Source organism: Phacochoerus africanus, chromosome 8 (genome assembly GCF_016906955.1).
Source record: "Phacochoerus africanus isolate WHEZ1 chromosome 8, ROS_Pafr_v1, whole genome shotgun sequence".
NCBI lineage: Eukaryota > Metazoa > Chordata > Mammalia > Artiodactyla > Suidae > Phacochoerus > Phacochoerus africanus.
The window spans coordinates 13,278,638-13,303,768 of NC_062551.1; the positions used below are offsets into that span (position 1 = coordinate 13,278,638).

At 48.7% G+C, this 25,131-nt stretch overlaps 1 protein-coding gene across 2 annotated transcripts in view; it reads right to left on the reverse strand.

Moving 5' to 3' along the window:
• ST3GAL2 (ST3 beta-galactoside alpha-2,3-sialyltransferase 2) overlaps positions 1-25,131 on the reverse strand; it is a 52,690-nt gene that overhangs the window by 21,561 nt on the left and 5,998 nt on the right. The gene's annotated exons all lie outside the window — the stretch shown is intronic.

A 25,131-nucleotide genomic window follows, 5' to 3' on the forward strand; every position in this document is an offset into this window, starting at 1 on the left:
ATACATATAAGGATGTTCAACAATGTTCAAGGCATGGAGTTCCCATTATGGCACAGTGGAAATGAATCCGACCAGGAACCTTGAGGTTGTGGGTTCAATCCCTGGCCTTGCACAGTGGGTTAAGGATCTGGCGTTGCTGTGAGCTGTGGTGTAGGTCGCAGACGCAGCTCGGATCTGGCATTGCTGTGGCTGTAGTGTAGGCTGGCGGCTACAGCTCTGATAAGACCCCTAGCCTGGAACCGTCTAGAGCCCTAAAAGAACAAAAGACAAAAAAAAAAGAGAGAATGTTCAAGGCAGCTCTGGGTAATAGCTGAAAACTGCAAACAACCCAAATATCAATCAGAACTGGATGGATAAATTGTGGTTCATTCATATCATACAGCAAAAAATGAATGAACTCCAGTTTCAGATAGCAACAGCGATGAATATGACCAAAAATCTATTATGTTGGGCAAAAAGAATAAGTTAGGGATGAACACTCATAGTATGAGTTCATGAAAAGTTCAAAAGTATAAAAGCTGGAGTTCCTACTATGGTGATGTGGGTTAAGAAGCTGGCTTGCATGGCTGTGGAGGTTCAGGTTGGATCCCAGGCCCAACACAGTGGGTTCAAGGATTCAGTATTGCTGCAGCTGCAGCTGAGATGCAATCCCTGGCCAGGAAACTTCCATATGCTGCAAGTATGGCCATAAAAAAAAAAGTATGCAAAGCTAAGTAATAAATTGCTTAGGCCTCTATATATAGATTAGACAACAGATAAAATCAGGGAAAATAGTTAAATTTAGGAAATTCCCCTGGAGCGGAGGAATGTGACAAGTAAGGGCTTTTTTTTTTTTTTCCTTTTTTCCTTTTTAGGGCCGCACTTGAATTCAAGCCAGAGCTGTAGCAACAACGGATCCTTAACCCACTGCACCAGGGCCAGGGATTGAACTGGCACCTCCACAGAGACAAGCTGGATCATTAACCCACTGTACCACAGGCGGAACTCCCCTTTATAGGCTTTAGAAGTACTGGGGGATGAGAGTTTCTGTTGTGGTAGAATGGAATTGGTGGTGTCTCCGACGAACCAGGACACCAGTTCGATCCCTGGCCTGGCCCCAGTGGGCTGGGGTGTGGGATGGTATCCAGCATTGCTGCAGCTCCAGCCGAGGTCGCAAACTGTGGCCTGGATCTGATCCCTGGCTGGGGAACTCCATATGCTACAAGGCCACCAAAAGAGAAGAAAAAAAAAAAAAGTTACCGGGGAAATGTATTACTCCTTAATCCAAGTGGTAGGAAAAGAGGATTTAAAATTTTTATTCTTTAAGGAATTTATATGATATATACTTTTTTTTTTGTCTTTTTGCTATTTCTTTGGGCCGCTCCCGTGGCATATGGAGATTCCCAGGCTAGGGGTCTAATCGGAGCTGTAGCCACCGGCGTACACCAGAGCCACAACAACGAGGGATCCGAGCCGAGTCTGCAACCTACACCACAGCTCACGGCAACACCAGATCGTTAACCCACTGAGCAAGGGCAGGGACTGAACCCGCAACCTCATGGTTCCTAGTCGGATTCATTAACCACTGTGCCACGAGGGGAACTCCGATATATACTATTCTGAATGTGTGATCCATTTCACAATAAAGTCTAATTTGTTTTTGCTTTTAGGTTAAAATATTTTTTTGCTAAGGAATTTCTCTGGCTGCTGTGTAAGATGAGCCGGGGACCAGAGAGGAGCTACTTCAAAAACCCAGGCAGCGGAGGTGGTGAGAAGTAGCTGGATGTATTGTGAAGGGCTTAACGGATGGGCTAGATGGAGGGTGGTGGGTGGGCAGAGAAGACCAAATCAGGACTCAGCTTGTGGCCTGAGCAACCTGGTGGTGGGATGCCATTCATTCATGCAGAAAAGTCAGGAGAGAAATGGGTTTTCAGGAGTAAAAAAAAGCAAGAGTTCTGTTGATGACAGGTTCAATTTGAGATGCCCTTTAACAGTCCATGTGGAAATGGCAACAGGCAGCAGGACACAGATGTCTAAGGCTCATGGAAGAGGTCAGAGCTGGAGGGATACATTTGAGAGTCACCTGAGTACAGTTCACTTTTAAAACTACAGGACCAGAAGAAATTATCGAGGGAAGGTCTGACATAGATAAGAGAAGGCTGTCAGCAGTGACCTTCACAGTGGCTGATCCAAAGTATGGAAGGGGCAAACATCTGACTGGATGAGAAATGGCCAACAAGCAGATGAAAAGATGCTCAGCATCATTTGCTATCAGGGAAATACACATCAAAACCACAATCAGATACCACTTCCCACCTACAAGGATGGCTATAATCAAAAAGATAATAACAGGTATTAAGGAAGAGATGGAGAAATTGTAACCCTCATACATTGCTGGTGAGAATGAAAAATGGCGCAGCCACTTTGGAAAACAGTCTGGCAGACAGAAGATTAAACAGAGTTAACGTATGACTCAGCAATTTTAATCCTAGGTCTACACCTAAGAGAAATATATATCCGCACAAAAATACATACACAAATGATAGAAGCTTTATTCATATCAGCTCCAAAGTGGAAAGAACTCCAAGTCCCATCAACTGATGAGTAAGCAAAACATCTAATATCCATACAATGGAATCTTATTCAGCCATAAAAAGAAATGAAGCACTGATACATGGATGAACCTTGAAAACATGATGCTAAGTGAAAGAAGCCTGACACAAAAGACTACACATGATGTGATTCCATTTATATGAAATGTCCAGAATAGACACATCCATAAAGTAGATTAGTAATTGCCCAGGGTTAGGGGTTGGAAGAGATGGGGAGTGACTGGTAATGGGTATGGAGTTTCCTCCGGGGGTGATGAAATGTTCTAAGATTTTTTGTGGTCTAGGATTGCATAACCATGTGACTAAACTAAAACCAACTGACTTGTACAACTGAAATGGATGAAGAGCATGGAACATGAATTCTATCTCAATAAAGGTGTTACCAAAAAAGGGGAATGAGATAAAGTGGAATGGGAAATATTACAGAATGCTGGTGGGGATGGTTCAGAAGAGGGAGAGGTTAATGCTGTAGAAAAAAAAAAAAAAGAGGATAATTGCGAAGCAAGTCCTTAAGTAGCAAGAACAGAGCAAGGGGTAGGGAGAGGCAGTGCCCACATGGAGGTCGACCTGTATAGCAGGAGGTGAAGCAAAGCATGGGCACAGGGAGTGACACACCTTTGTTGCTGGGGCTGGAGGATTACAGAAAACAGGAGTGAATGGTCCTCTAAGAGAGAAGGGGAGTAATGAGGGAAATTTAGTGGTAGGCAATGCTAGGGTCTTCCAAGAGGTTTGTGGTCACAAATTTAGCAAATATGGTGAGACCATTTAACAACAAATATCCCCTGAACGGCTGGTCAAGTTTAAGATGCTGAAGCTGAACAGAGAAACTAGCAACCAGAATCCAGAAGGTCAGGGGCAGCATTGATGGTCTCCCCTAGAGCCTTCTACCAATCAGGAGATGCATGCTTGAGCAATTTTGCCAATACAAGGAACCAAGGCGGGGCCAAAGCAGGCCCTTGCCGGCTTCTGCGTGGAGGAGAGAAAACGCAGGTGTGTGGGATTCAGCGGCAAAGCTTGCCCCAAGGAAAACAGTGGGGATTGGGTTTTAGAGGCTAGCAGGGTTTTAGAGCTAGTCCCCAGTCAGTTCTCAGGAAACAAGCCATCGAATTAACCTAACGAAGCACAGGATAGCACAGCCTCAGACCAGCACAGCTGAACACAATCTTCTTGGCAGGCAGAGAAAAGAAATGTCAAAATAAGGCGCGGAGGATGGAGGGAGGGAGGCTGCTTGAATTGGAAGGGGTGGGGAGAAAGAAAAAAATCCCGGCCCGAGACACTGATAAAGCACCCTCTTTCCACCCACTAACACACAGCCTGAGGATGTGTCCCAGAGCCTCAGTGTAAAGGCATCAAACCACAGATTAGTACGCACACTGCATGATGCTTTATGAGTTTCTGAGCATTTGCAGGCATAGCCTCTCATTCAGTATTCACAGAAGTCCCAAGACAGCTAAACGAGGTCAGCCAGGCGATAAGTGACGGAGCGTTAATACATTCCAGATCTGATGGCTCCAAGGCCAGTGCTCCTTCCACAAGCATTCACTGCCATCCAGAGAGGCTTTCTCCACTAACTGGAGTACAACCATCAGAAGGTTCCCTGTGTCCCAGAACCCTGCCAACCTAACAACCCAGCAAACGCCCTGCCTCCTGGGTGTGGCAACAGCCAACCCTGGCAGAAGATGCCCTGGAGTGCCTGTCATCATCTGGAGGAAGAGACCTGACAGCCCCTCCTTTATACTCAACTCAAGCCCAGAGAAGCACGTCCTTGATGTGTCTGAGAACTGGTTGCTTCACTTCCACATGCTTGGCTAACTGAAGTCCTCACATTGTAACCTGCTGGCGCCAGCCTCTGGCATAAACCCCTCACAGTTACCCTAGTGACTCAGTCTACCACGCTCGTCAATTACGATCCCTCCGGCAGCCTCTGCTTCAGGTGCTCCTGCCTTCCTGCAGGACACTCACTCTGACATGCTGTCCAGTCTGTGATCTCAGCTCTGGTACTTCTGATGCTGCCCAGAGTTAGCAGGCAGGAAATCAGAAAGTGAGAACTTACACATTTCTTCCACCCTATGATCATCACTCTGGTAACTTTCAAGGAAGTCCCAGAGAAATAAACCATCAGTCTCCATCGCAAGAGGATGGATGCTGCCCCCAAAGGAACAGGCTCTAAGGGGAGGAAAGCTGGGTTGTGAAGCATGGGGAAGGGGTGGGGAAGGGGGACAGCTGGGATATGGGGTCCCAGCTCTGCTCCAAACCTGCCCCTTAAGAGTCCCAGTGTGGTTTCTTGGTGTGTAGGGGTGGTGGAGGGGGAAGTCCAGGAATTTGCTATACATATCTACAGCAGGAATAAAGCAGTCTAGGAAAACAATACTATCTCATTAGCAAGGCAGGAGTTCCCTGGTGGAGAGTGTTTAAGGATCCAGTATTGGTGCAGGTTTGATCCCTGGCCCAGGAACTTTTGCATGTTGCAGGTGTGGCAAAAAAAAAAAAAAAAAAAGCAAGTCAAAGCTCAACTTTGAGGAGAGGTGGGTGGATGGGGCAGGGAACTGAAAATTGTCTAAAAACACAGAACCACCTGTGTGAGAATAGCAAGGGCAGTTCCTGTTAGGTTCCTACTGATCAGTCTCTCCAGATTACTTCTTATTTGCATTTTATTCAGTCTGGTAGTTTTTCTTTTCTTTAAAATTTAGGGCCGAACCCGTGAAACATGGAGGTTCCCAGGCTAGGGGTTAAATCAGAGCTATGGCTGCCAGCCTACGCCCCAGCCACAGCAACGTGGGATCCAAGATCCAAGCCGCATCTGCGACCTATATACCACAGCTCACTACAACGCTGGATCCCTGATGCACTGAGTGAGGCCAGGGAGTGAACCTGCATCCTCATGGATACTAGTCGGATTTGTTTCTGCTATACCACAACAGGAACTCCACTAATTTTTCTTTAGTTCTCTTTTCTTTTCCTAACTTGTGTTGGATTGACACACTACCCCCACTCCCACTATTTTTCCTTCTGGATTGGAAATTCTTTCTTCTAACTAACTAAAGTGGTTATCTTAAATTGCTAGCAGATACATATTTTCCTAATGAGGTCTACAGTTTTCAGCAGTGCTATTTCCCTTTAACAAGGCAGAAATTTGATGTGATTTAACAATGAAATTCCCTTCCTTATTCTACCTGATTCTTCCTTGATAATGTGGCCAACGATTTTAGTTTTCCTTTTTTAAAACTAAAAAACAAACTAGATTTTGGGTTTCTGTTCAGTGCGTTTTGCCAAATGTGGCAGACACTGTTGGTTGCCTACTAGCAGCCATTCCCCCTTTTTTCTTGCCAAAAGAATCCTGATTTTGTTCAGGCAGCAAAGAACCCAGTCCCAGGAGATAAGACAAGCCTGTTCCATTTTACCAGGAATTGGTCTAAGGATGAACCAGCTCAGGTCAATGAAGCATGAGATGTCTGCTGGGGCTTCCCTGGAAAGATTCTCCTTCTCAGAAAAGAGGCACATTAGAAAGCTTCCTTTCTCTTAGCATTTCCTACCCTTCCTGCTTAGGATGCTCTAAGGTGATATAATACCTGGAGCTGCAGCAGCCATCTTACAACCATGAGGAGAGAGCTCTTACACCCTTATGACAGCAGAGAAGAACAATGGAATGACCTGGGGTTCCTCAAGTCAATACTGGACTAATGCTCCAACCTTGGAACTCCCTCCCTCCAACTTCTCATTACAAGCTAGTTAAATATCTTCCGGAGTTTAAGTCCCTGTGGGTGATGTGAGCATCCTGATACACTGTCTACAGTTAATTTACCAATGCACATCAATTTCTGCACTTGGTTTTGCTGCTAGCAATCTGCTCCTCTCCCCAAGTTTTCTTCTTACTGAAATACAAACCTTTAGTAGTTCTTCTAGCAAGGACGTGTAGGTGATAAAACTGTCTTAGCAGGTACAGAAATATCTTTATTTCACCTCATTCTTTTTTTTTCTTTTCCAGCTGCACTCACAGCATATGGAAGTTCCAGGGCCAGGGACTGAATCCGAGCCAGAGCTGTGACCTACACCACAGCTGCAGCAATGCTAGATCCTTAACTCACTGTGCAGGGCTGGGGAATCAAACTTGCATCCTCACAGAGACTACGTCAGGTCCTTAACCTGCTGAGCCACAATGGGAACTCCTACAATTTTTAATGTAAAGTTTTCATGTTTACATATTCTTGTTTCTTTTATAATTTACCTTTCTTTTAACAAATTTCTTGTTTCGCTAATAGCCTCAAGGATCCTTAACCTATTTCTACTAAATGTATTTTCTGACTACTCTGTTATTTTCATTTCTTTGGGGTTAAATTTTCCTCTGATTTTGTTCTTCTTTCATATTAGTTTCCCTCATATTTCTGAGTATATAAGCTCATCCCTTCTCCATCTGGGGATTTTCTCCTTTGCCTCCCCAGGTCCTCTGGGTCTCCTGGTCTAGAATCAAATCTTATAGTAGCAACTTAGCTTAGCTCCAGGCCCTGTCTCCCTAGGTAAGCATCTTTGTAATAAGCCCCAGCCCCAGGGAATGGGTTACAGCAACTGTTTTCAGTCTACTTTCCCAGCCTCTGGGTTCCAGCAGTGTATCAGCTCTAACTCCAGGCTTTGTATCCAGCACTCCATAGCTGGAGTTATGCGTAAATCTGTTATCCCAGATTTCTAGCCACTTCTGCCTGCATCCAGACTCGAAGACAAGCAGGCCTACTGCAGCTTCTGCCCTGCTCTCCTTCTGGTGTTCCTGTTCCATTCCTGTGTGTGTGTGTCTTTTTGGGGCTGCATCTGTGGCATATGGAGGTTCCCAGGCTAGAGGTTGAATTGGAGCTACAGCTGCCGGCCTAGACCACAGCCACAGCAACACGGGATCTGAGACGCATCTATGACCTACACCACAGCTCACCGAAACGCCGGATCCTTAACCCACTGAGAGAGGCCAGGGATCGAACCCATGTCCTCATGGATACTAGTCAGGTTCATAACTGCTGAGCCACACAGGAACTCCTTCCTGTTCCATTTCTCATCACAGGGATGTTTATCATTTTGTCGGGGGAAGGAGGGGGAGTGCATGACTACGTTTTTAGCATTTTACCTTTTTATGTATTACTGCTCTGTGTTTAGAGCATAAATTTACAGTGCCATCTTGACTGGATGAGTTGGATTAAACTATTTGTACCAAGGAACCGGGAATCCCTGCCAAAACCAGTCTCCTGAGAAGGCATATCAAACCATCTCTAACGAGATTCACAGAACTCCAGCCAACACACTGAGAGATGCCAACTGAGACAGCCTGGGGTGAGCTGATCAGAAGTCCAAATTAAAACTGCTCTGCCATCCCCACCCCATCTTCATTCAATCCACCATGGGTGGGAGCACGCCTAGGAAGATGTGCAAACAGGATCTTTCAGATGTGGTCTAATCAGGCCTTCACCGAGGGAGGTCGTCCCTGCCTCCAGCCCCACTTCCATACCACCTGAGCATTTCCCAGTGTTTTACTTCGCCAAGGAAGCACGTACACTGGCCACATGGACACCCCTGATGAAAGGCCCTTCGGATCCTTTTCAAGTCCCAGCCCCCCTGCAGCAGCCCCAGCCTTTACATCAATTAGATGTAAAGAACAGCAGTGGCTTCAGGAGCCAAATTACAGCCCCAGCCCCACTCTTTCCTTCCAAGCCAAGGTTCTTGAACAATCAGAGGAAGGCTCTCCCACCTCCACCCTCTTCCTCTCAGATTAAGTCCTGCTCTTTTCCTGCTAACCACCACAATCTACTTTTTTGACTCAGACCCTCCTTGCTGTTTCTTTCAGCTGCAAATGGATTCTGAAGGTTCTGTCCTCAGCCCTTTTTCGCTTTTGCCCACTATGCTCCATCCCCTTCCAAATCTAAGAAACTGCCCTTATATCCCAGATTCTAGACCTACATTCTCAACTACCTTTTTTTTTTTTCCCTTTGGTCCCCCTAAGGCATATGGAGGTTCCCAGACCAGGGATCAAATGTGAGCCGTAGTTGCAGCAATGCCAGATCTTTAACCCACTGTGGGAGGCTGGGGATCAAACACAGGTCCCAGCAGAGGCTCGAGGTGCTGCAGAGACATCACGGATTCTGCTGCACCACGGTGGGAACGACCTCAATTGCCTCTTTAGCCATGTCGAATTTCAGACTTAACACATGCATTGCTTTCTGCATTCAAAAGCATACGGAAAAAAAAAGAAAGAAAGAAATGGAGTTCCCATTGTGGCACAGTGGAAACGAATCCGACTAGGAACCATGAGGTTGCAGGTTTGATCCCTGGCCTCGCTCAGTGGGCTAAGGATCCGGCATTGCCGTGAGCTGTGGTGTAGGTCACAGATGCAGCTCAGATCCTGCGTTGCTGTGGCTGTGGTCTAGGCCGGCAGCTACAGCTCCAATTCGGCCCCTAGCCTGGGAATCTCCATATGCCACCTGTGCAGCCCTTAAAAAAAAAAAAAAAAAAAAAGCATATGAGAAGGAGACACACCCCCTTATTCATGGGGCCAAGGTCAGGCCTTTTAACATAGTCTCTAGAGATTTCCAAACCAGGCCACCCTCCTAAGCCTCATCTCTCATGGTACCCTATCCTCTAGGGGTTATGAGCTAATTTGGACCAAAGGCCAAATCTGGCCCATATATATATTTTTAATTAACGTGTAATTGATTTACAACGTTGTGCCAGTTTCTGCTGTACAGCAAAAGGACTCAGTCATACATACACACGGCCCATGTTTATTAAGATCCTACATGAAACCTAAAAAGACATAGACACTCCACTTAAAACTCTAAATGTACAAAGACCACTTTATTTATTATAGCCTTCATATAGTAGGCATCAAAGAATGTTTGTTCAACTGAATATCATCTGTCTATACAACCCCATGGTTATGAAGAAGCAGGAGAAATACTGGTAATGAAAAAATGCCTTGAAACCACTTTGACGAATCATTGTGGAAGCATGCAGATGAAAGTGATCATTTAATCAAGCCTCACTCTTTCGGCTTTCACATTCTAGAAGTGAAAGCTTTCTCTAACTTCTCTTGGCCCACCAAGAACTATGAGGCCTCAGGTGCAAACCAGATTTCACAAGCTGGAGGCAATAAGAAAGGTGAGTGCATAAAAGCCACAGAAGCTTCCTAGACAGAGGGGAGGGCTGACAACGTGGTGTGCTCTCAAGTTTCAGGCAGCAGAGACACTCCAGGGCAGTTAGGATGGGCCGCTCCCCTCAGCACCACAGGTTGCCAGTAAAGTCCCTCCTCCCTACCTCAGATTCGTCAGATCTCACCACGTTCACTCCAGTTCAAAGTCCCTTTCCAGTCAACCCTCCCCAAATGAAGAAAGTGCCTAGAAAAACTTGGCTTCACATTCTGGCTTTGCCACTTGTCAGCTATGAACCATTTCACCTCTCCGATACGAGCCCTTATCTGTAAAGTGTGAGGTCACGTATTTCGGAGGGTGTTGGAAGGATAAGGGCTGCAAAGTTCCCAGCTCAGCACCTGTGCTCCTGGGTTGGGCAGGCTGAGGGCCAGTTCTGTTAGTCCAGACCCAGCTCAGCCAACTCTGGGGTGCAGCCTCATAATGCTGCACAGGCACCATGGGTTCCTCAGCACACCCCTCCCCATGGCAGCACCGCCAGGGTCTTGCTCCAGAGCTTCCTTCTCTGCCTAACCACAGGCACTACTCCCACGGTGGCAGCTTCCAGGGAGGTGGAGTGGGCAGTGTAGACCTGGAGTGTCAGAGCCAGCTCTGCCCCAGGGACCTTCACCTCCAGGCTGTGTCCATCCTGTGGCAGAGTTTGTGGGTCAAGGAGCCTGTCACCTGTCCCCCCTACACAGAACAGAGGCCTGCCCTAAGCCGGTTCTAAACAGCTCACCAAAGTCCATCCCATACTTGGCCACCTTTGTGCCTCTCTAGACACAGGTTGGCAGCAAGATTCTAGAAAAGACAAAGTTAATAAAGAGTTCCACCACAGGGCTGAAAGCCTCAGAGAGGCAGGAAATGGGTGGAAGACCCCAAAGGGAAGAGACTGGAAAAGAAACCTAAGTTTCTCTGGGGACTTCTGGAGGAAGCAGGGAGTGGGATGAATAAACGGTGGCACAGAGCAAAACAGAGAACCTGAGGTCTAGACCTTATTGCCCAATGCTGCCTCCTAAGGGCAATTAAACTTGACCCCACCGCCTCCCAGGGTCAGGGGACTATGATGCTTAGAGTCTGCTCTGATTCCCTTAAAAGATACGGTTCAAAGTGCCAGGTGACTTGGCTATTCATCAGTGTTGGAGATTCAGATCTCAGACATACCAGAGATGTATAATGAAGAGCCACAGAAAAGCTGCCGGGCCCTCCTTTTCCTTCTGCAACTTGCCTGGATGTCTGGGGGTGTATTTTGAATCTCAAGAGAAAACAGAGGATATGTTCATTCATTCAACAAATATTTATTGCACGAGGGAGTGGCAGACTCCAACCTTTATCTCCCCAGGCCAGCAATGGGCTCTCCCTCTTTGTACAGCTACATCGCTGACCCCTTAGCAAAGCCCTTCTCCCTGGCCTTGCAGCTCCCGCTCTGTCAAGGAGCAAGCAATGGGCTCCTCTGTTAAGAGGACTCTCCACAAGCCCCTCCAGCCTGGTTTTGCCAGCTGGGCCCCCCCCCCCCCCAGGAGGGCTGCTCTTCCAAGGTTATGTCAAGGGCAGCTGACCCCAGTGACCAGCATTCCAGGTCCCAACTGTTGGCCCCTCCCTCTAAGAGCAGGGAGCTGGTGACATATTTCCAGGGCATATCCCAGAGGCCTTCAGAGGGGCAAAACCAGAGTAATATACAGAGTCATACCCACCAGCTAGAACACTGGTGGTGGGCAGAGCCGATGGCTTCAAGAATGAAGAGGTGAGTCCATCCTCAACTTATAGACCCTTGGGAAAGGGACGATGCTTCCCATCCAACTCTTTTATTTATTTTTTTTCTTTTTAGGGCCACACCTGCAACATATGGAAGTTCCCAGGACAGGTGTCAAATCAAGAGCTGCAGTTGCCAGCCTATACCGCAGCCACAGCAACTCCAGGTCTCAGCCGCATCTGTGGCCTATGCTCACGGCAACACCAGATCCTTAACCAACTGTGTGAGGCCAGAGATCAAACCTGCATCCTCATGGATACCAGTCAGGTTCTTAACCTGCTGAGCCATAACAGGACCTCCCCTGCCCAACACATTCTTATCAAAGAGAGCCCTGCTTGCTGTTCTCAGAAACACAGTTTAATTCAATCCTCCTCAATGCTGGCTCCCCCAAATGCACACACATCCTCTACCCTGGGTTGGGAGGACTAGCACCGGTTTGATAGGTTAGTAGAGTCTCACTGAACTGCACTGCCCTCGCCAGAACTGGGTGAAAGCGAAGGTTAAATGGTTTTTCCAGGTAACCTTCAACCCCTCCTCCCCAACCCATACACCCATGTGGCAGGGGACCAACCAGTGGAAACTTGGCCCACTACATCCAGACACCTTCCTGGGACAGCGAACGCAGACTCAGAAGGAAGCTCCAGGGCTCAGGGCAAAGGGCAAATGCTGTCCTAAAGGAGCTGTGATTTAGACAAATGGCAGAGCGAGGCAGGGCCTATCCTCCTTAACCCCCAACCAGCCCTCTTAGATAGCAAGTCCAGGAATTCCTGAATCTCATCACTCACTCCCTCACCTCTGGGGAGGAGCCAGGACTGGTGCTTCTGCCCTTGCTCGCCCCTTCCCAAGCCTGCTCCGTGGCTGCGTGGGTCCTGGACTGGGTTCTCCTCCCTGCACTATGGGCACTGGAAGGCTGCCCACCCTGAAGAAGGCTGATGGAGAGGGGCTGAGCTAGGGTCTATGCAAGTCCTGCCAGTGCCCACCTAGGGAAGGGAGAAGCTGTGCTTCTAGAAGCTTCCAGGTCACAATCTCTGTGGCTCAAAACACCAGCCAGGCCTTAGCCCAGGCCCAGAGATGAAAGATTCAACTTAAAACTCTAGCATTGATGCCCACATCCTCTGTGGGATGGGGGGACGGGACAAAGAATGCGAGGGAAGAAGTCATAACCTAACCCCCCCGCACTGTGACCCTGCAGGAAAGGGGCCCAGGGAGCAGGGTGACGGGTGCTTTGCTGACAAGGCTGCAGGACTGTGGTCTGTGCAGTCACTGCATATGCAGGATCCAGCAGGAAGGACTCCAGGCCTTCAACAACCAGATAGCAGACACCAGCTCTTCCTGGGCCTACTGGGATGGGCTTGGCCCAAAGCTCCAACCCCTTAGAACAAGCTCCAGCCCCTGAGAAGGCTGACAGAGCTCCTGGGACGTGAGGGTCCGGAAGCGATGCTCCAGTTCTGGGATTCTCCCTCTCCAGCTCCGGGCAAAGTCAGAGGTACATACTCACTAGAGCCAGCATCACACTTGCAGGTACAGGTGAGAATAGGGCCCTCTGCCCTCAGCCCAGGACCTCTTCCCCTGGGGTGGTATGACCTCTGGCTGGATATTTTCAAACCTCATGGCCCCACCAAACCCTGCAGGTAAAAGGTCTGCCAGAGCCTCTGGGACCAGGCAATGCCATGAAGATGACATCCCAGGCAACAGGCATGGAGACCTACTTTCTCAGGGTAAATGTCTCTAAAGAGTTCCAACCTACAGCCAGCTCTAAGTGTTGGCCAACAACCTCCCTTTTTCTATCCACCCTGCCCCCACATTTCCTTGTCAGGTGACGGTTCTTTTGATATTTTGTGGCTTCATCAGAACACTGGGTATGAGATGGGAGTACTGAGCATGCTGTCAGGCTCCAGGGCCCCATTCACATGCCAGACAGGATGGAGAGGTGGGGCTGTGGGTTGGAAACTCTACATTGTGGTCAGGCGTTTATCTCTTCCCTTTATCAAGACCAGATGACTTCAAAGTGTTCTTTTGTATTTTTTTAAACCAGAACAATCTTTTCCCCCAACGCACTCCATCAACCAGGCCAGCTTATCAGTTTCTATTCTTATGGCCCAGTGGGAAGAAGAAGCCAGGTGGTGAGGCTTATACAACTCCTGCCAAGATCAGATGCTGGAGAACCATCAGCCCTTTATGGCAGCTTGTGGGCTAAGCTGGGGCCTGAGCTCCATGTCAGGAGATGGTTCCCATTATAAGGCTTACCAAGAATAATAAGGTGGCACTGTTATAGGTATAGTCATGGAGGTGCCAGTTCCCTGGGGGACCTCGGGAAGGAGCCATACTCCCTCACAGCCAATCGGCAGAGAGGAGGGTGGGACAGGCACTGGGCCAGGAGGTGGCCCACCTGCTCTGGAGAGGACTCACAGTGGTATGGGCCCCAGGGGTCCTTAGACAGGGAGACAGGTCAGGCCAGGCAGCAAGGCATGCAGAGGTGCGCTGGCCCTAGGGGAGTGTACCCCGAAAATCCTGGAAACAAGCCAGCAACCTGTACTTTGTGAGCCAGGATGTTTTTATTCTTCGTACACCCTATCTTTAGCTTTCTTTTGTTCCCTTTTATATTTAGTAATGTCTTTTGGAAAGGTCAGCCTGTGGCAGTTATGCTAATGAAAACCCAAAGGAGGTGTCTGCATCCACGCCTAGACCAGGAGATTAAAGGAAGCTATGTCCCCTCTCTCCCCAGGGAGTGGAAGTAGAGAGAAGCCCAGAAGTGAGCCCCTTGCTCAGCCAGTGTCCTCTGGAGTCATCTTTCCAAAAGAGATCTTGGGAGTTATAGTTAGAAGCCCTGAGCTTGTGCCCAGGCTGGTGCCATGGGGTAACTTCCAGCACCAACCCCACAGGAAGCACCCCTACCATTCAGCCCGTCACTACCATTCAGCTCCAGGAGGCAGAGAGCAGGTAGATGGTAAACTAGAGAGGCCAGCACACACCTGCTTTCATTCCTCCCTTGCTTTGCTGAGCCATCTTCCTCATCACTGAGGACCTGATGATACGCTGTGACTGACTCGGGCAGGACCCCTGGCAAGAAAGAACACCCCCAAGGTTGCTAGGGAGGTAATCTACTTTACCACCTCAGGAAAGTGACAGTATCAGCTGCCATGAAGAAAGCCAAGGCAGCCTTCCCCCTGCCCTGCCCCTCATGCCCGGGTGAGGGGGGCCAGAGTGGGGGAACAAGGAGCCCTCCAGACCCATCCTCAAAGAGTGAATCATCCGCCTGAAGCTGGCCCAAGTTAGCCACTTCCTGCTAAACTGATATCCACCATGACATGCATTACTGTCGGCAAGTCTGGTGAGATGCGGAGGAGAGGGAGACGCAGAGGGGGTCCATCACGACCGTCCCCAGGGACAGTATCTTTTGTCTGGCTTTATGACAAACCCTGGGGTGACAAGGGGATGGCCAACAGGATGGCGTCTGTCTGGGGCTGTGCAGGGGTGACATGGAGGCCATGAAGAGGTGGGGCCCAGGGCCTCCTTTCAAGCCCGTTGGGGCATCCCCACCACAACATGCATCTATGAATTAACGTTTTACAGGGAACTCTGGACTAAAGCCACATGATCTCGATTCCCAGACTGGCTCTGCTATTTGACAGTTACGCGTCTAAGCAAATTGTACCTCTCTGGGCCTCAGGTACTCCATCTGTAAAATGGGTGTGATGATGTCTGCCCTGCTCACCTCAGTCCCCTTTGAGATGAAATACGTGGTGACTAAGCTGTAAAGCTCTATGTATTACTGAGTTTCAGCCTCACAGAGAGGAGGGAGACAGGGACAAGAGGAGACACCATGGCTAAGCCTGAGGGAAGAGAAGATCTGACCCAGGCTGGCTGAGTTCTGAGAACACGGCCCCAGACAGAAACAGGTAGACCAGGGAGCCTGTGGGCCAAGCATGCGGGGCAGACAGAGCGCTCTGGCCAGTCTGAGGTGGCAGACAGTTCAGGAGAGAAGACTGGCTGTCAGCAAATATTTGAAGGGAAGGAGGAAAGATGCATGAGGTGATGGTCAGAATGAAAGAGAAATTCAGTCCCAATGTCAGAAGAGCTGTGCCTTGCTCACTGAGCACCAAGGAGCAGGGGAGAAGCTCCCAAGCTGCCAGGGCCTCCAGCATCTTGTTAATATACACCTCACACTCACAGGGACAGCCTTTCCTTTCTGACCAGAGGCTCCAGGAGAGTGACACACTCCAGGCAAGAAGCCTGTGTCAGACTGAACTTGAGGTCTCCTCTTGTTAAGGTGGGGGATCGAAGCCCAGAGCTCTTTCTCCAACACCCCATTCTTGGCTCTGCCAAGCTGGATCAAACATCTATATCCTCAGAAACTGGAGGTGATGGGTGAACTGAGGTCAAAATTACACTGTCTGTCATACATGAAACTGGCACCACTGACTTGGGTATTCTCTTCCAAGGAAGAAGCCAGAAGAATACAACCCTCCCCAGCAGGAAATACCCCAACAAACCCAGAAAGCACAGCAGCCCTAGGGCTGCCTCCTTATCCAGGCCCCAGCAGGAAACCATATGGAGGTGGGAGCTCCTGCTGTGGCCCAGCAGTAACAAGCCAGACTAGTATCCACGAGGACATGGGTGCAATCCCTGGCCTTGCTCAGTAGGTTTAGGATCTGGCATTGCTGTGAGCTGTGGTGTAGGTCGCACATGTGGCTCAGATCTGGCATTGCTGTGGCTGTAGTGTAGGCTGGTGGATGTAGCTCCAATTCAACCCCTATCCTGGGAACTTCCACATGCCTTGGGTGTGGCCCTAAAAAGACAAACAAACAAACAAAAAACAATACCGAGGAGGCTGAACATTCAGGAAGCTGAGGTGACAGGGGAGAAGAAGGGAGGGAACAGAGGCAGCACCAGGGCAGAAGTGGTCAGAGTTGGACCAGTGCCACCTGTTTACGGGGACCTGGTTGAAAGCGCATCTCAGACAGAGGCCTGCATAAAACCATCTACCACGGAGAGGGCTCCAGGCCACCACGAGAAAGGGATCATTTGCCAAAACCTGCCTATGTCAGCACTTGGCCCTGCAGTCCAGGGGATGAATCACATTTGTGGATGGGCAGCTGGGACACCGAGGAGCTCCTCCCTAAAAGATGACACTTCCTTTTTTTTTTTTTTTGTCTTTTTGCCATTTCTAGGGCCGCTCCCGCGGCATATGGAGGTTCCCAGGCTAGGGGTCGAATCGGAGCTGTAGCCACCGACCTACGCCAGAGCCACAGCAACGCGGGATCCGAGCCACGTCTGCAACCTACACCACAGCTCACGGCAACGCTGGATCGTTAACCCACTGAGCAAGGGCAGGGACCGAACCCGCAACCTCATGGTTCCTAGTCGGATTCGTTAACCACTGCGCCACGACGGGAACTCCAAGATGCCACTTCTTAATGGAAAGAGCCTCAGCATACAAGTCAGGTGACCTGGGTTCTAAACTCAGTTCTACCAACTGGTGGATATTAGGCAAATTTCTCAATCTCCACTTCCTGATCTGTAAATAGAATAACTCAATGATTCTAAGTCCTCATCTACACTCTAGCATTCAGTTTTTGGTTTGGGTTTGGTTTTTTTTGTTTGTTTGTTTTTTGCCACACCCATGGCATGCAGAAATTCCAGGGCCAGGGACTAAACTGTGCCACAGCAGTGACTCAAGCTACAGCAGTAATAACACGGAATCCTTAACCTACTGAGCCACCAGGGAACTCTGAGCATTGTTTTTAAAAAGGGAAATTAATATAAATGGCAGTAAGTCCTTGTTAGTTTATCTACAGGGGTGATTCTGACATGCACACTGAGTCTTTGCCTATAGCCTCAATACATGTTATCTTTAAAATGGTTAACAACCCCAAAACATCTAGGAATAAATCTGACCAAGAAAGTGAAAGACTTAGATGCTGAGAACTACAAAACACTAATCAAGGAAATTAAAGGGGATACAAAGAAATGGAAAGATATTCTGTGCTCCTGGGTTGGAAAAATTAATATTGTTAAAATAGCCAAACTACCCAAAGAAATCTAGAGATTTAATGCAATCCCTATCAAATTACCCATGACATTTTTCACAGAACTAGAACACATAATCCAAAAATGTATATGGAATCATAAAAAACCCAGAATAGCCAAAGCAATCCTGAGGAAAAAAAAAAACAAGCAGGAGGCATAACTCTCCCAGACTTCAGATAATACTGCAAAGCTACAGTAATCAAAATGGTGTGGCATTGGTACAAATTTTTTTTTTTTTTGGTCTTTTCTAGGGCCACACCTGCAGCATATGGGGGTTCCCACGCTGGGGGTCTAATCCAAGCTACAGGTGCCGGTCTACGCCAGAGCCACAGCAATGCCAGATCCGAGCCTCATCTGCAACCTACACCACAGCTCATGGCAATGCCAGATCCTTAACCCACTGAGCGAGGCCAGGGATCGAACCTGCAACCTCATGGTTCCTAGTCGGATTCGTTAACCACTGAGCCATGATGGGACCTCCAAGGTACTGTTACAATTAGATCAATGGAACAGAATATAAACTCACACACCTATGGTCAATTAATCTTCGACAAAAGAAGCAAAAATAATACAAATGGAAAAAGGCAGTCTCTTTACCAAGTGGTGCTGGGAAAGTTAGACAGCTGCATGTAAATCAATGAAGTTAGAACAAAGCCTCATACCATGCACCAAAAAAACTCAAAATGGCTTAAAGACCTAATTAAATGTAAGATATAACACCATAAAACCCCTAGAAGAGAACAGAGGCAAAACATTCTGTGACATAAATTGTACAAATGTTTTCTTAGGTCAGTCTCCTAAGGCAATAGAAATAAAAACAAAATAAACCAATGGGACCTAATCAGATTTACCAACTTTTGCACAGCAAAGGAAACTATTAAAAAAAAATATCTAAGGAATGGGAGAAAATATTTGCAAATTATGCAACCAACAAGGGCTTAATCTCTAAAATATACAAACAGGAGTTCCCGTCATGGCGCAGTGGTTAACGAATCCGACTAGGAACCATGAGGTTGCGGGTTCGGTCCCTGCCCTTGCTCAGTGGGTTAACAATCCGGTGTTGCCGTGAGCTGTGGTGTAGATTGCAGACTCGGCTCAGATCCCACGCTGCTGTGGCTGTGGCATAGGCCGGAGGCTACAGCTCCGCTTTGACCCCTAGCCTGGGAACCTCCATATGCCGAGGGAGCGGCCCAAGAAATAGCAAAAAGACAAAAAAAAAAAGTCAAAAAAAAGAAACAAAATATACAAACAGCTCATACAACTCAACACAAAAACACAAAAAATTGGCAGATCCAAACAGACATTTCCCCAAAGAAGACATACAGATGGCCAACATCAAAAGATGCTCAGCATCACTAATTGTTAGAAAAATGCAAATCAAAACTACATAAAGAGTTCCCATTGTGGCTCAGTGGTAACAAACCCAACTAACATCCATGAGAATGTGGGTTCGACCCCTAGCCCAGGAACTTTGGCTTGCAGCAACATGGATGCAAATAGAGATTATCATATAAAGTGAAGTCAGAAAGAGAAAGATGAATACCATATGATATTACTCATATGTTGAATCTAAAATATGGCACAAAAATAACCTGTCTACAAAATAGAAACAGACTCAAAAACACAGAGAACAGATTTGTGGCAGCCAAGGGGAAGGAGGTGCAGGAGAGGGATGGACAGGAGGTCTGGGGCTAGTAGACTATTACCTCATCAAAGGATAAACAAGGTCCTACTGCACAGCACAGGGAACTATATCCAATCTCTTGGGATAAACATAATGGAAAAGAACATTAAAGAAAGAATGCACATATGTGTATAACTGAGTCACTTTGCTGCACAGCAGAAATCAGCACAACAAATAACTTAAACTAATTTAAAGCAAATCAATCATACTTTAATTAAAAAAAAAAAGAATGGAATGGATGACAACCCCATCTTCCTTTGAGGAATTACCTCTTCACAAATTTCCATCTCTGTGCCTGGCCAATCAGAACCCCAAATGCACCCAGCCACAGTACTTGGTCCAGAGTTGGGCAAGGGCCCCGATTCCAAGTGAACCCAGGACTCTGAGAAGATGGAGGCCCGCACTGCTTGGAGACACCTTCTACCACGTGGGAACTGAGAGAGGCATCACCATGCAGAAGGGCAGGGTGAGATGGATATTGTTTAAGCCCCTCCTCTTCCCTGCGTGTGGCCGCCATACCCTCAGGTATGAGTTAACAGACTGGATTCCCTTCATTCTTGGGGGGCCCTGCCTATGTCATGAGGAAGTTCCTGGGCCAGGAATCAAACCTGCACCATAGCAGTGACCCAAGCCACTGCAATGACAAGGCTGGATCCTTAATGTGCTGTTTTCAAAACACTTTGAGTTGAATATCTGGCTGTTGTAATTGAAGAAGGCCAACAGATAAAATCTTGCACACATGCAAAACCATTTTCCATTTCATCTTAAAAAGAACTTTTGAAAGCCACTACAGTACGGCCTGCCATCTGATACAGAAGCGTTGCCCTGAACCTGATCCTAAAACCCCATCCTTAATAGGCTGACCCACCTCAGGGGCCCACAAGCCCACAGGAACAGAGGTGATTCTGAGATTCCCAGCAGTGACTCAGTTTTGACTAGAATCCACAACCTGCTCCAGCTGGGGACACTGCCCAGATATGCAGATGGTGAGAGAGGCACTGACATGCATGGCCTTTCTGGGTGGCCTGGGGTCAGCCCCACTCACCACCAGAGTCCTCCTACCACGAACAAAACCCTGCAGGGGAGGGTGCTACCCGGCTGGGACGTGAACCAGCTAATGTGGTCAGAGAAAGAGATGATGACCCTGGGTGTGGAATGCAATAGTCGGGACCCTAGGTTCCACTCCTCGTCTTTCCAAACCTATTTCTCAACGCATTGAGTTAGGTTCGGCTTTTCAAATGATGCCAGACACTCCCCTCAACTCCAAAGCCATCTATCCCATCTACCCCACTGGAAGCCACCCCTCTGATGCCGTATCTTAGAGGTATCTAAACATACCTCAAACTCACCCTGCTCCAAGCCAAACTCACATATGCTCGAAGCCCCCAAACCTGACCCTCCTTCTGTATCCTCAGTGTCTGGGAAAGGGACGTCATGCATCCAATCCTGACACCTGAGAGTCACCTATGCCCCTTCCTTCCCTCAGCCTCCTTCAGCAAAAAAGGCTCTTACAAACACCACCTGATTTTGACCACCTCAGTCTCTCATCTTCCTACTTCTCTCCACGTCAGCCACCATCACTCTATCCAAGGAACTGTCATCCTCCACCTACGGTACCTCTCAACTACTACAGCCCCGGATCTACTCCAGAAACACACTCCCCCCCACGATTCATTCTCCACAGGGAAGCCAAAGTGATCTTCCCCAGTGCAAGTCCCATCAGATCCTCACCTCCACTCCTCCCAGCAAAACAACCAGACTCCCAAAGCTCCGGGGGCAAAGGTGGGACTTTCTCAACACCCCAGGAGCCCAGGTCTTGCTGGCTGAGTGGCACGGTAATCATGAGACCAAAATGGACCAGGCAAGTCTGGGAGGCACTGCTCAGCCCAGGGCCATGGCTGCACCCTGGGGCGACTTTCCACCCCCATGTCAGGCTCAGAACCAGCTCCATCTCGCCAGTGCAGACCTGATCTCACCACAGATGGAACGGGAGCTGGCGGCCAGGCAGGGGAAGCGCAGCAGGACTGAAGCCAGGGGCTGTGACTGTCAGGAAGGCACGGAGACAGAGCACGAGCAGGGCCACAATAGACCGTCAGTATCTGTGGGGCCGGCTGAGAGAAGGCAGCTGTCGGGAGGATAAAACTCAAGGAGTCTATCTCTTCCCTCTTATCGAACTGACCCTTGGCAGCCTCACAGCCCGTGGAGAACAAACAGTCATTAACAACCCTTCCCACACTTTCTCCAAGCACACTCCTGGGTAACCAGCCTGGCCTTGGGAAAGCCTGGCCCTCTTCCCTGCCAGGGTGGGGCTTGGGGCCTAACTCTCGGCCAGACCTCTGCGTCCTGCCCCTCCTTCTTGGGCAATGATCCAAGAAACCTTACATTCTACCCAAACTGGTCTCCTCAGTGCCCCCCAGTTGTCCCCTGCCCTTTTAGTTTAGGCCTTTGCCTCACCGCCTTTCTTCTCTCCTCTACTAAGAAACTCTACACCACCCCCTTCCAGGCATGTTCTCAACTCCTAGAAGACCAGCCAGAGATCTTAACGCTGCTGATCCAGCACCTCCCAAGATCAGCCTGTGATCCAACTTCCAGTGCTGGCTTTGGGGAAAAAAAACCTTGCTAGAGAGCAGAGCCCAGGGTATAAGGAAGTGAGGGGACTCAGAGCAGAAAGAAATGGGAATCCTATGAACAGTCATCACCCCAGGGCCTAACAGGCGCCCAGTGTAGGAATGGAAGAATACAATGCGAGGCCAGCTAGGTTTTGCTGCTGTAACCCAGGACAAAGCAAGAGCAAGGGTTAGGAGGTGGGGATGAGGACAATAGGAGGCCCGGGGACAGCTCCCTTGGCTGCAGGAGCCCAAGCTCTCCAGAGAGATGCCAGAGCAGGATGGCCACTGTTCAGTATATCTAAATATTAGGAGAAAGATCAACTGATTCCTATAGATGCCTGGACTGCATGGCAGCATTCCGGGCCCCCAGCACTATCTCCCCTGTTGGGTCTACCAGATGGTTTGAGAGCAAATTCCTGAACAGGCCTTCATTTTTTTTTTTTTTTTTTTGCTTTTTAGGGCCACAGATACAGCATATGGAAGTTTCCAGGCTAGGCGTCGAACTGAAGCTGCAGCTGCCAACCTATGCTATAATCACAGCAACGCGCCATTTGAGCCACATCTGCGACCTACACCACAGCTCAGGGCAATGCCAGACCCTTAACCCACTGAGCGGGGCCGGGGACTAAACCCACAACCTCATGGATACTAGTTGGGTTTGTTTCTGCTGAGCCACACAGGAACTCCAGGTCTTCAAATTCTTTATTCAGGGGATGAGGATTCTGAGGCCCAGAGAAGGGCAGACACTTGCCTGGGTCATATAGCACCAAAACCTCTGTGGGTAGGTAAGACAGCAAGAACCCTGTACATACCCAACCAGACTGGGCCCTGCACTATGAAAATCATCAGACAAGTTGCTTCCCATTTGGAAGAGCCAAACAGAACTGCCCTGAGGCTCTCATCCAGCCCAGGCCTCCACCTTGTGCCAACAGAGAGCCTACTGTTTTGTAAAGGATGAATGGCAGGTTAGCCCCACAGATCCGGGATGGGCAGGATGTGCTGGGATGGTGGGTGGGCAGCAAGGGCAGAGGACACCTTCTGCAGTACCTCACTCATATGTGAAGAAGGGTGAGGTACCGTCTATGTTAACTACAGGAAAGGCCGCTTGACAGATCTGAGCTCACATCTATCTATTGCTGCTTTGGGGTCAAGCGTGAATTGCTTTTCAGGCACTGAGGAAATCCCTTCATCCATCAGCTGCCACTTCGGCCTTGGGCTGGACCTCCCTGACAAAAACTGTTTACTGTGTTCCTTTTTCACAGCATCTTCCTGTCTAAGGAAGAGCCAATGTTGGCTCCCCCACACTAGGAAGAGCCTGAATAGGGTCCCCATGCCTCTGCACCCTCTTTGGGCTTTCCTATCTCCCCCACTCATGGGACTTGGGCCATCCCAGAGGCCCCAGGAACCAGCCAGAAGCTAACAGGTATAGGTCCAGGGGGAATACCAAAGCTTCTGAGACAGGATGAAACCGAGAGAAGGCCAACCCCTGGACAGTCCCTTGTGGCCCAGACTTCGATGGCTCCCGAGAAAACCCAAGACAGAAAGGGAGCAGGATCTCAGAGGCTCCCTCCCCTCCCTGCCTCCCCACACAGCCTCAGTGCCTCCGGCTGCTGTCTGTTCCACCTGCTCGGCCGAGGATTCAGCACAGGCTCACAGAGACTTTCATTTCCTTCTGACTCTCATTCTGGTTCACCAGGAGTATGAAATAATTGGTATTTTGTTTCCAACTGCACTTGGGGGGAACTCCACTAACAGGCCAGGGAAGAGTCTACTGAAGTCCCTTGCAAACTCAAAGGGACCCCCCACATAGAAGGAAGGAGGTCTTAACTATGCATGGTGACAGATGTTAACTAATTTGTATACATTTCCCAGTGTTTTGTTGTACACTTGAAACTAATATAATGTTTTATGTCAATTATTCTTCAATAGAAAAAAAGGAAGGAGGAAGTGGGAGTGGAGGAGGAGGGTGGAGCTGTGGGGGTGACAGAGCAGGGAGGGGAAACCCCACCCCACCCCCAATTCCCTCACCTGTGCCTCTTTCTACAATCTTCTTCTTTTTTTTTTTTTTTTTTTTTTCCCATGAGAGTCACAATGTTTATTTCAGGTGCTCTCTTGGTTTTTTGTTTTGTTTGTATTTTTTTTTCTTTTTTGCCACACAGGCAGTGTGTGGGAATTCCTGGGCCAGGGATTACACCTACGCTGTACAGCAGCAACCAGAGCCACAGTGGTGAGAATGCAGGAGCCTCAACCCGCTAGGCCATCAGAGAACTCCCAACAATTCGCTTCTTAACTACCCCTCTTCGCTACCCTCCCCAGCCCCTCCAAATTCCCTTCAGCCACACAAATAACTAGCTTGTTGATTTTTCCTCACCATGGCAGTTCCCTCTAGACCAATTAGCTATTTGCATTTGTTGCTGATCTTCCTCAAAAGGGTGCAGATCTGCTCAGGCTGGGGGCGGTTGCCTGCCCACTGTGCTAGGACTTTACAGCTGAAGGATTTGGAAACAAAGGGTGAGGACCACTCTCTGGGGTCCCCGGGTCATGCCTCAACACCTTGAGGGCTCCTGCCCTCTTGAGCTCCCTTTCAGGAGCAGGACAGGCCTCACACCCTAACCACACAGAAGGAGGGCTGCTTTCTGTCCCTCTGGTATGTTTCCCATCCTGAGAAACAGAGAGAGGAAGACAAGGAGAGAAAAGGGAGAGAGGATGCTAATGGGCAAAGATGATAATACAAGGAGAGGTGAGAACCAGAGGACTAGAGGACAGAGAACATGCCCCTCCAGGCAGGAACCCGCGTGCTGCCAGCTCCCCTCCACCTCAGCAGCCAGTGGGGTGATGTCAGTCAACCTCCTATCCTCTCCGGGCTTCCTCATTTGCAGATTCACATCCCCTCGAAGGAAGAAGCTGTTTGAGGATATTTTTCAACGTCTGAACTCTTTGTTTTGTTTCAATATCATTATTTCAGAAATACAAATTTAGCATGGACATCGAAATAAAGAAAAATTACATTTTTCTCTAGATTTCCTTTGTCCCTGGTTCACTTTACTGTACATAGTGGTGTGCACTGCACTCACAGCAAAATATCACAAATATATGAATGCTAACAGCTACAACTGAGGGGAAGAGGCCTCTTCACCCAGGAAGATGATCTTCTCTCTAAGCATCTATGAGGACGAGTACCCTTCTACCCTTCAGCACTGCCCCTCCTGCCCCACCCTGTTCGGTCCCTCCTATTCGTGTAGGAGGAAATGTCCCTGATTCTCAGCTGGAAAGTTGGAGTGGCAAGAAGCCCAGCCTATGCCCTGGA